Below are 7,919 nucleotides of genomic sequence, written 5' to 3' on the forward strand. Positions count from 1 at the left end.
CAAAACAGCAGATATTCCCACCATCAACACTGCAACTGTAATATTGTAATTATACCTGGATCATTCCACATATCTATCATCCTCTGTGTACAAATGTTGCTCCTCAGGTTCCTTTTAAATCTTTATCCTTTCACTTTAAACATCTGCCCCCTAGTTTTGAACTCCTCCACCCTCGGGAAAACACCTTTTCCAGTCATCTTGTTGCATATACGAAATGTGACAATTCTGTGTTCATGCATTCTAAAAACTGTTTTATGCATATCAAAAAAAAAGATGTTTTTTTGCTGGCCACAGGCCACTCTAAATTGCTTGGTGCAGCTGCAGTCTTGGATTAATGGGTGGTACCCTGCTTACGCCCATTTTCAGTTACTCTAAAAATAGGAACAGCTGAAGACACCCAAAATACTGTAGATTACAGTTTATTATTACAAATGTTGACTTGTTCTAACACTTTCCGTTTTCATGCCAGATTTAATATGGCATTTAACATATTTAATTGTTTTTCAGTTATATGTTATTTAGTTCTTGCACGCTGGATAGTCAACAATGAGAGGACACTCAAGAAACAAAGATTTGTAGTTTGTAGGGACATCTTGATCAAGATGCTATTCTCCAGATGTAGATCATGACCACTAGGTTTCCACATCTCTGAAGAACTGTGAAAAATAGTGTTCTGTCAGAGGTTTCTTTGCAGCTGCATTTTTATTTTCCTCACTCTTTTCAATCACCCTATGATCTTTGTTTGCTATGACCTGCCTATGGTGCACACACAACTAAACCTTTCACCGTACTTAGCTACTTGATCAAACCTGGATAGTTTACTGCAAGGAAAAACTGCAGGGCCATATCAGGAGAATGTTCCTGGATTTACACAAGAATTTTGTATGGAACACAGAAACAGACTATTCAGTTAAACCAGTAGTTATGTTCCATATGAGCCACCTTCCAAACTGCTTTCAATGAAGGTAGAAATTGAGATGATCAATTAATTCAAAAGGAAACTGGATGGGTACTTGAGGAAAATATGTTTGCAGACATACAAAGATAGGACAATAGACTCATTCTATCTACAGAGAAGCTGCACAAACTCAATGAGTTGAATGCCTTCCTTCCTTCCCATAATGCCACTATAACTCTTCATTCAACCCAATTAGCTTTCTTTCTATTCACTCCTTTACTGATGAAGAATGTAATTAACCTGAACAGACATGTTATAATGCACTTTAAGGAGGTGGGACTTGAACCAGAGTTAGGGACAGTATCACTGCATCACAAGACACTGTTTTCTCATTCATATACTTTCCTAACCTGTAGACTTCCTTTCAATGCAACTGTTCTAATCATCTCAACTGTTTCTCAGTGGGAACATGTATCATTTCACCTCACTCTTTGAGTAAAGACATTTCTCTTGAATACCCTATTGGGTTTATTGGTGTATTGGTAACTTCTACTTTGGACTTCACAGAGTTTCCACAAGTTTCTACTGGTTTTAGCAGTGTAGTCTGGGCACCCACAAATTGAGAAAAGGAAAATCCTTGACGAAATCCATCAATTGAGTATTTCCAATTATTTTGCAACTTGAGGAGGCTTCTGAAATGATCTTTTTAATGGATATATCCTTTACATGTTTCTCTTTATTAAAAGTATTTAATTTGCTACTAAACTGATTATATTGATTAAACTAATAAATATTTTAGTAATTTTCAGTGATTTAAAAGTTGACTGCTCCTAAGTGACTGTCAAAACTACTTTCAGCTATTTTAGTAAAACTGACATAGATAACCACTTCCAAATGAATATACTTTCATGTGAATAAACAGAAATAAACAACTATATCTAACATGCTGCCTGAATGAGCTGTTTTGTGGGTGTTAATGTATTTAAGGGTTTGAGAGAAAATGGAATTATCACTTCTCCTCAGGAGGTATTTTTAATCAATCTGTTCAGAGACTATTCAACAGCTCTGGAACAGGTAGGACTTGAGCATAGAGGAAGGGACACTACCAGTGCGCCACAAGGACCCTTATTGATTTGCCTCAGCAAAATAGTGCAATTATCCTTTGGGCTCAAAGCAGACACTTTCCTTTACATTAAGAAAATTAAGTTTGGTAAGAATAAAGACTTTTAGAAACATCCTTAAATTTTGTCTTTTGTCTTTTGTAGAGAAAAATGCTCAGCCTGTTTATCATTTCCTCATATATCATCTCTGTTTAAGTGCCATTCTTGTGAGTCTTTTATGTACTTTTTCAAGTGCCTTTAAATCTTCTTTCCTAATATGGAAAGCGTAAATATACATAGTACACATAATCCAAAGCAGGCATTTGCAACTGGCAGCTTCTGAACTGAGATCTCTTCCCCTCCTCTATCCACCACTCATGACTACCCAGAAGCCTATGAGAAGATCTCAGGAATATGCCAAGTTAGTTCTCCACCTCATCTGCGGTTCAGTTATAGAGGTTTAACCACTGAGTCACAAGCTTCTCTATTCATTTTCATCCCAGGGTTTAAGCACAACAATAAAGATTGAATCTACAGTGCAGTACTGAGTAAGTACTAACCACTGAGCGAGTGTAGTACAGTGGCTCAGTGGTTAGTACTGTTGCCTCGCAGTACTAGGAAGCTGGCTGACTGTCTTTGCATGTTCTCCCTGTGTCTGTGTGGGTTTCCTCCCACAGTTTAAGGATGTGCAGGCTTGGTGGATTGGCCGTGCTAAATTGCCCATAGTGTCCGGTGATGTAATGTATAGACTACATGGGTTAGTCATATAAAATGCAGAGAAACAGTAAGGGTGTGAGGGGAGCTCTGGACAATGCTCTTCAGAGAGGTTGGTGTGGATTTGATTAACAGAATGGCCTGTTTAAATTTAAAAATAAACTTTTGGAGATGTTGCATTTCAGATGAAATGTTAAACTGAGGCTCTTTCAGCCTGATCAAAGTATGTAAAACATCCTGTAGCCCACTTCAAAGATGGGAAGGACAGTTATCCTAGCTATTCTGACAAATATATATCCCTCAATCAACAGCTCAAAAACAGATTGCCTAGTCATTATCACATTGCTGCTGTTGGGAGCTTACTTTGCACAAATTACAATAATCCAGATAGTGAACCAGCTTAATGTTGTTTCCACTGATACAGTTCCCAGATGGGGTCATTATGAAAGTACAGTTATGTTCCAAGACTTTAAAATATATTAGCATGACAGATAACTGAAGCAGATAGTTTACTTTGCTTGACACTTGAGGTTATAATAAGTTCCTTTTTCTTTGATTTCTTTTGTCGACATCTGTATGTTTACCTGAACAAGTTTAAGAGGTATGAAGTGGGTAAAGCTTCTGTTCCTGGTATTTTTATTCACTGACTGAAAGAGGCTTATAGGTTGAAGGAATAGTATATTTTGTCAAAGTATATTTCTGAGGGTGTTTTACTTTCTCATCAGTATTTCATCCCTTGCCATTGTTGTTATGTGGCTCAGTTTTGTGCATATTGCATACTTTGTAGGTGGATATTGAGTTGGCATGATGGGAACATGGGGGTTGTAAGGTGGCATGGAGGCAGTGGAGGTAGCATGGGGTCTGTGGCTTTTTATATTACTTCACAACTCTTTTGAGAGGCAATGGACCATGAGCCATGGAGACATCAAACCAACTCGACAAAATTTGTGACGTGTATGGAATGCCTAACACTGCAATGGAGTACAGAAGAAACACGATTATCTGAAGGACATAAGTAGGAAGTATTTTGTTTCGTTAATCGAATTCTGGTTAATCAATGCCGGATAACACAGTTAGCCATGCATTGGTAACTTCTGATCTTGTTTGGATGATCTGAAGTTCAGTTAATCGAATGCCAGATAATCAAGGTTCCTCTGTAATTGGAATCTGGAATGAAGGATACAACCCACTACCCATGAACGTGTCGAGAGTGAAGGTGGGAGTCCCAGAATCAGTTCTAAATTGCCCCTTTTAAATGACTAACCCAGCCTGGCTTTGTAAAATTCTGTGTTAGTGTGGCTGCAGTTGATTCAGTTTTACAGTTGCACGCTGTTTGTACATGTTTAGACACAACCCATTCACAGTTATAATAAGATTTAATTGCGTAATTTTTAAAAAAAAATTCAATCCTATTCCCTTCCAATCCATAATCTTATGATAAAATTAATCTAATCTAATCTAAGTAGATTAGTGGTAGGCATAACTTCTCTTAAAACCTGAGTTGAGGACAGAAAAATATGTAAAAGGGAAGTCATGTTTGGTTGATTTACTATAGTTCTGTAATAAAGTAACAAGCACTGTGACTCTTTCCTTTAATGTCTTCAGCCAAGTTAATAAATTAGCTGGGCATTAACAGTGAAATGGTCTTGAAAAGTTGGATTCAAAGATATTCCTTATAAAATTACAATTAGTGCATTGTTATGATGTTCCTCATTACTCAGACTTCCACTTTAATATGAATGATCAAATGCTTCTCCAATAGAAGGACAGTTCGAATCTGAATTGGTTTTTGAGATGCTATTGGCTGCTAAGGCAGCCTTTAACCTGGAAGCAATAACAGTAAGGAAATCGTATGATTACTTTAAACTGTTGTAGGAGTCTTGTTTTTTAAGTATATTTGAATAGGACATCTCAGACATATGTGACAATACCAAAGAGTAAACAATTGCAATTTTGTTGAATAAGAAGGAATGGTTCCAAGTCACCTGATGACCCTTGACCTGGAAGTGGTACCAGGAAGTTAAAATGCAGAAGCAAACTCAGTTCAAATTGGTATCAAAACTTGGTTATAGGACTTATAATGTGTTTAGGAGTGAATAAAGTTGTACACAGAAAGGTTTTTGTTTGGCGTTTAGAAAAATCCTGGAATTTTTGGTGAGGCAATATGTATGTAAATTAAAAGGGATTGAATCCTAAAAGTGGTGAGATTAAATCAGATTGTCAACAATCTCTGTGTTTGATTCTGTGGTGGCCAGGATGTAAAGTGGGTCTTGCTGGTTGGTCTGTTGAGTAGGAACTCTGGAAAATGATATCATCAGGACTGACATGACCTGAATAAGGGCAGGATTGTAGACGTACTCAATGTTGGCAGTAATTGTATCTGACAACCTCAGGTGGAATAAAGCTGCATGCGAAAGTGACTCAAGAATCAAATCAATTGAGTAGGAAAGAAATCCTATGATCTAGATGTCAATTTGGGAAAGACTGAGATTGCCCATACTGGCACATAAGTAAGAAGATATCTGAGAGCTTCTAATGTTGTGATATACCTTTTGAATATACAGTATGTTTTCAAAGACCACAGAACCTCTATAGTACAGATAGAGGCCATTGAGTCTACACCAACCCCCTGAAGAGTATCCCACCCTATCCCTGTAACCCTTCATTTCCCATGGTTAATTCACCTGGCTTGCATGTCCCTGGTTAGTACTATGCAATTTACTATGGTCAATTCACCTAACCTGCACATCTTTTTCATTTGAAATATTAGTAATGAATGTTTAAGGTACACTGATTCTGTCATGACATATTACAAAAAATGAAATCAAGTTTTGTAACTACTTCAAATTATAGTTAGTCGGTAAATTGGGTCATTTATGGATTCTCACTAAGTTGAGAGCAGCTGCTTTTATAACTAAAGGATTCACGGTGTTGAGGTTGTGTGAATAAAGTTACTCAGGGTTATGCTTAACTCAATTTCTCTCATGCTATTGCATCCAACATTCCTGGTAAGGTTATTTCAAGTTGCTGACTTTCATGGGCACTTTTAGTTTAGATTTGATTCCAAAATAAGAGGAAATTTCTGTTATAATGGATATCGGATCATGAACTTTAGCGCAGTGTGATTTCACAAGATGAACCTACAGTCAGTATTTTGCTTGTATTGGATGCTATATACTGTATTGGATGGTGTGAAATAGACCACAGCAAACTACATGGTCATAATATAAGCTAGAACTTAACAATTCATCTTTATGTAATGTGTAGGGCAATTTACAAAGAACCAAAAGCAATTGTTAATAATGCACAATAAATATCAGATCTAGTGAACAGATAAAATGCGAAGCAGCCGACTTGCCTTTCAGCCTTACCGAGACCCCTGACCAATTAATAGTTACATGAGTGCCTCATTCTGCCTGGGGAAGATGGAACAAGGGGAGGGTAACCCACCAGGTGTGCCGACTGAAGACAAAAACCAGGAAGGGCAGTACCTTCTTTCTACCTTTGCACTTCGAAGGTAGCGCCCCTCTCCTAGAGTCGAAAACTCAATCCCACGCCACCCTTATCCCAATCTCTCCCTGACTCCCCCATGTAAACTCTTCACTATATTCCGATTGGTTTACACCTTTATAGTTCGGGACTTCCTATTCATGAGGGGCAGAAGTCGCACTTTCAGTTTAACGCCTCCCTTGGCGTGTTATCACGCGGGAACAGTCCTTTGAAAAGTCGGCGGACTCCGGGAAAATCTATTCTCCGCTGCAGAGGTGTGGGGAAGACATATTCTTTCCTGTCAGTTTACCACCTTAGTTATCAACCCTGAATTCAGGATTGCAATGTTAGCTTTGACTGACAGATAAAGGAACTGATAGGTCTCAAAGTAACAATGACATTCCGAATTACCTCTGATTAAAAACTTTTAGTAACATCCCATATGATGATCTAAACAACATTTTTTTTATTTAAATCACCTCAAATTTCTGAGAAGTGGATAAATATTCTGTACCATTGTTCGGTAAATGTGAAAATCAAAGACCAGATGCTTAAAATGAGCTTTGACTGATTCAATGCCAAAAGACGTGAATTTGATGTAAAATAAACAGAAACAGAAAGCTGCAGAAACTCAACTCTTAAAAAAAAATCACTCGAAACGTTAACCGCGCTTCCTCTCTCCAGAATGCTGCCAGACCTGCTGAGTTTCCCCAGCAAGAAACTCAGCAGTAATAAAATCGAGAAATTGCTGGAAACGCTCGGCAGGTCTGGCAGCATCTTTGCAGCGAGAAAGCACGGTTAACGCTTCCAGTGAAGTGACCCTTCATCAGAATTGAGTTTCTCCAGCTATTTTTGCGTTTGTTAGCGATTTAAGGCACATCGATCAGTTTTAGCTACTTTGTTTTTTTTTCAAATTGATAAATCCGCACAGATTTCCAACGGCTGATTTCGCGAAAGGAAATTAAATAAAACATTTTGTTTAGCAAGGAGCTCAAGACAACGAATTCAGAATTCGTGACTTCAGCCACGACAAGTTGCATTGTGGTCTGTTCTGATGGAGCTGTGGCAGTTATCTATCATTCTCGTGTTGTGGAGTACAATTTGCACTAGTGGCCTTTTACACTGAATGACGTTTTGCTGAGAAAGTTTGAACAGGCTCATGAAAAGTTTTCGGCAAAGAAACATCACGCATTAATTTCATTCGCTCCACAGCGACAAAGCTCAGGCGTCCGTCTCCCCTTTGAGGGGAACTGTCTGCTTCGCACAATTGCATTTCACACTCACAGATGAGAAGACTGTCCTGAGACAGATTGTTGCCCGCGATGTGAAACCTGAAGGAAGAAGCACATGCTTTTGTAGCTGATAACATTCCTGAAGTTGCCAGGAAACTGAAGGATGACGGACAACTCTTATCCCAAAGATAGTCAAATGAATAAATTGCGTGAACTTGAGCAAGGTTGAAAATCCACCGTTCCTTTCGTGCAGTGTGAAAGAGTTGATTTTTTTTAAAAAATCACACAACACCAGGTCATAGTCCAATAGGTTTATTTGGAGGCACTAGCTTTCGGAGCGCTGCTCCTTCATCAGGTAGTTGTGAAGCGGGACCATAAGACATAATTTATAGCAAAAGATCACAGTGATACAATGATACATTGAACAAACCTAGATTGTTCAGCCTTTCATCTTCTAGAATAGATTTGCTGATTTCGGTTCTTTAT

Source organism: Chiloscyllium punctatum, chromosome 2 (genome assembly GCF_047496795.1).
Source record: "Chiloscyllium punctatum isolate Juve2018m chromosome 2, sChiPun1.3, whole genome shotgun sequence".
Classification (NCBI taxonomy): Eukaryota; Metazoa; Chordata; class Chondrichthyes; order Orectolobiformes; family Hemiscylliidae; genus Chiloscyllium; species Chiloscyllium punctatum.